Source organism: Phalacrocorax carbo, chromosome 1 (genome assembly GCF_963921805.1).
Source record: "Phalacrocorax carbo chromosome 1, bPhaCar2.1, whole genome shotgun sequence".
Taxonomy (NCBI): domain Eukaryota; kingdom Metazoa; phylum Chordata; class Aves; order Suliformes; family Phalacrocoracidae; genus Phalacrocorax; species Phalacrocorax carbo.
In genome coordinates, this window is record NC_087513.1 from 187584317 (window position 1) to 187589048 (window position 4732).

Consider the following 4732-nt stretch of genomic DNA (forward strand, 5'->3'; position numbering starts at 1 on the left):
GCAAGCCTCGGGGTGAGGGAAGCCCCCCTCCTGCCGGACCGCTTGCGCGCGCCGTCACGTGGCCGGCGGTGGGTGGTGCTCCCCCTTCCCCCACCGCCCATTGGACGCTGTAAGCATGGTCACGTGACTCCCTCCTTCGCCCGCCCGCCCGCCCGCCTAGGGCGCGAGCCGCCTCTCCTCACTCCTGAGGCGCCGCCGTGAGCGGGGAGCGGCCGGGGCCCCTCCCTGACCTAGACACTCCCGTCCCGTCCCGTCCCGTCCCGGCATCGCGGCAGGCGGGTCCGGGAGCTGGTCCTGTCGCGCCTCGGACTCCTATGAGGTTCCGGGGCGGGGCTGCGTGGCGGACCGGACCCAGCGAGCGTCTCCTGGGGGCTGGTTTCCCTCGGTGAGGTCGCGGCAGGGGCAGGCAATGCCGGATGGCAGTTTTCTGCCCTCGCTGGAGGGAAGCCGAGGGGGAAATGAGGTGGGGTTGTAACCAGCCCAAGCTTCCCCCCCGGCCGTAATCGAGCAGAATCTCGCCGGGCTGTGGCAGGATCCGTGCTGTAACCAGGCCAGCGCCTGTAACCAGCCGGTTGCCGGAGGTAGCGCTGACGGTCTTCTAACACAGTCACATAAAGAATTCTCTCCCTTCAAAAGTTTTTAGCCAGTCGTTAAGTACCAGTTAAAACTCCCCATTGAGATAATCTTGTCTCTTTACAGCTCTCTGCGTTTATAGCTGCAGATCCAAGTAGGAGAGTTGTGGGCAATTTCCCCAAGAAATGGAAGATTGGAGGCCAGCCCTCCCAAGAGGGCTCTTTTGTAACACAGAGTTGTCACCAGGAAATGGCTTCAGCTTTTTTTAAAATTTCCTTGCTTTCCTGGCTGTGAACAGGGTCAGAATGCAGCTGGGGTTTGCAGTGAGTGGGGAGCTGATCTATCTGAAACAAAGCATTAGGGTAGAGCCCACTGGAAGTATCAACCTGTCTTGGGGGGTGGTCAATTAAGGAGAAAGCTGTTCAAGGAACAAATTATCATTTCAAAAAAGGAAAAAAGAAAAATCGATTTCAGTACCCAAGGAATCAAGTGTGGGTGTGTTGCCTTGAGAGGGAATCAGTCATGCTGAAGAAATTCTGCCCTTGAATATGAGGCGAGGAAGGCACAGCAGTAGGTCCAGGGTAAAAAGAGATTTTCCCTGCCAAGTTCCTGCTTACTGCGCTGTTGAGTGACTTTAGCTGGCATCAGGAAGGCACTGCTGAATAGGTCGTGCAAGTTCTGGAGCAACAAAAAGGAAAGGCATAAATAAAAAGTTACGTGGAAAAGTGTCATCAGAGCCTCCATGGGAAGCCCTAAAAGAGCCAGAAATGGAACATAGACAACATTTATTTTCAGCTTGTGTTTGTGGCTCTGCAAATCAATCAACTGCCAAGAACGACTGCCTTTCCTGACATCGCTAGGAAATGGTGCGAAGGTGGAGCTGTGTAAACAGAACTTTGATCCTACTTAGTACTGTAGAACAGACCTGCTGCTTAGTTACTAAATAGAAACCTAGTCCTTTTAGCAAGTACTGGAACACAAGCCCCCAATCAAGTTTAAGTTTCTTATTACTAGTTATCGCCAATTAGTTTTTACTGTGTGCAGTAAGTCCTTAAACAGTAATTGCAGGCAGTTCATACTGTGTCTGAGCTGAAACAGCTACAAAAATGCTCTGTATGGAGCAGAAGTAATTTCATAGTCTTGCAATTAACTAGTTCCAGTTCTTTCTATTTCAGTTTGGCTTTTTGTAAAAGCCAACAATAACAAAAAGCAACCTTCCACCATCCTTTTTTTTCTAGAAGGAAAAGGGATATGAAACCTTATATCCTTCTTGGGAAAGTTATGCCAGACTGGAAATGTTATGAAAGCATTAAATAGGTCAACCAGGCAAAGCAATGATACTCAGGGGCAAGTTTTGTAAGATAAAAGGAGTTATTGCTTAAGACATTATACAGACAACAAGTGTAACTCATTGCTGACCTTAGTGGGTTAGCTCAGATGCTGATCCCTCTCTTTTACACTGATAGTCTCAGCTTACCTCCCTTTTGATAACAGTAGCAGGTGACTATGAAGTGCTTTTCTCAACTGACCAAGCTGGGAACATCTGAGATTCAGAATGGGCAGTTGCATGGCATGGAATTACACCCCAAACCCTAATGCAACCTGAATCAGCAGTTTAGTTTCCTAAGTATGCCATGTCAAAACTGGAGATCACAAAGGTGTGCACAGTCATAGAGAAATCCAAGTTTAGGAGAATTTATAATCGTGTGAGTGGCAGATTAAAAAGTGTTCTGTATCTGCAGCTCTAAGTGACCGCAGTGGAGAGCGATGATGGCAACTGTCAGTGCCTGTTAAAGGATATTAAACAGAGAAAATTCTTCAAAGTGTTTATCTCCTACTTGTTCAGCTTTATTTTTCCCATCAGTCAGTTCACTGTTTTCATTCAGACTTCAGAGTCCTAGGATACGATGCCAGCTAAATCTGATATGAACACAATCTGGAGCTAAATGTCACTTGCACGGAGCTGGCATCTTATTCCAACACTGTTCCGCAGTCCTCACCATCAGCTTTCTATGGGTGGGAAAGAACAGGTACACAAAATATACATACAGAAAACCTGTTTCAAAGTGATCCTACCGCAAAAGGGTGCCAAAGGCCTGAGGGACTGTGCAGAGGGATGTCCTCCCCTAATCAAAGCAGGAGCTCTGACATCTGCAGTTTGGCAGGAGCCGTTTGATTCTCCTGCAGATAGTCTCTCCACTGAGAAATGTGTGGGATAACAGTGACGCCACGTGGCCAGCCAGGTAAAATGCAATTTCTGAATTTTTGCAGGTCCTCTTTGCTTTCATCCGTTTTACTAGACAGAAAGGCAGTAAGATCAAGCTGTAGCTTTCATTCTTGTTGATAATTTCTGGTATCTTTTCAGTACATTTCCTTTATTGTTATAAAAGGTCCTAAACATGTAAGCTAATATAAAATCCAAAACCAAATGCTCATACAAGACCTTGCATCTAAAACCCCTGAATCTGAGAAGCACTGAGACCACTGTTGCTCTGGAACTTGGCAAGTTGTACAAAGTGCATTTTCAGGTCCATGCTTGCATTGTCATTTTAATTGCATTTCTTCCTGAGGAACTGGAATGAGGGAAGGCCCCTTAAGGGGAACTGGATTTGTATATTGCAAAGCAGAATTTCTTCCAGACTAATCTGGAGAGATGAGCTTCATCAGCGTATGTCCAAGCTGTGGTTTTTAATTCCTGTAGAAGTAACAGATAAAATATTACCTATATTATATACACTGCAGGTAGGCAGTATGGTTAAGCCTCTGTACGGCTTCCTCTTGATAGCAACTGAAAGAATAGTAAAAAAAAAAAAGGTCCTTGCTTCATGCTTTTATATTCAACAGATGGAGGAACTAGGATACGTGTGAGGAGGGAGTAGAAGCCTTTTTTGGGCACACATATTGATATTTTTGTAAGTGTACCCATTTTTTGCTCTTTTTTTTTCTTTTCAACTAGAAACATTAAGAATGATGGAAGAATTGAGATTAAGGCATATTAAAATAGTCAGAGCTGTATTTTAACTGGTTTCTATGGTGAAAACAGCATGTATGCAGTATGTAGCATAGATTAATGTATGACCTAAATGGGATAGAGACCAACTGTAAGAGGAAGAGCTAATGAATAGTCTCAGAAAAGGGAGTGATGGTGTTAGGATAGGTAAGGAAGCCAAAGAAGCTCAGTTTTGAACTGCCCTGAGGAGACAAAGCTGAGATGTTAGGAGTCAAAGAGAAAGAGATTAGAAGAGAAAGACATAAGAAGAAGGGCCTGGAGTGAGAGTTCCAGTGATATAGACAGAAGAGTACAGAGCATTGCCAGTTTATGTGGGGAAAACTAAAACAATTTGGGTAGCGCTTGAATAAATGAGTCTACGGAGAGGACCTGCATCCTGGTAAAATTCTGAACAGCTTTGGAAATTATAAATTCAGAGGTTGGAGTAACAATGTTTATGAAAAATATTCTAGAGTTGTATACAAAAGAGGTAGTATTTCAAACAGAAATCAAAGCAAGGTAAGTACTTTTCTCATCAGCTGTTGCAACACCTGCCAGCTAAAGTTTAGGTCATACATTTGTCTATGCTACATAGCGCATACACGCTCTCTCAGGGTGCCTGATGGGCAGGTGCTTAATATCTGCTCTGTGTTCTGTTGTGCGAATCTTGTCACTGTGAACTTTTGGGAGTTGGTCAACAACTTTGAGCAATCATATGTTGTCAAGAGACATCACCACAGGCAGGCTTTTCTAAGGCACGTCAAAACCTGTGGCTGTATCACGTAGCTTTCAGAGTACACCAAGCCAGCTTTCAAGCCCCTGGGACTCTGTCTCAGGAGGAAGCAGCTTGCCTTCAGCTGCTGGTTCTCACAGCTACCCATCAACCCTGATGGGACAGGCAGCTGCCAGGCCACATGCCAAACGAACCAGAATTTGCCTGTTAGCAGGAGAGCACTGGTTAAGACCATGAGGCTAGTTTCCCAAGGGCACACCAGAAATCAGGGGCAGAACAAGAGGAAGGGACTGGGATACAGAAAAGAAAAGGCCAAACTTCCCTAAGCCTGAACCATTGCATTTGGCTTCGTTGTGGCTTTAGCTTGGGGTCCCAGATAGGTCAAACCCAGTGATCTCCTGCAGCTCTGCAAGGAGCTCTCACAGCCCAAACTTGGA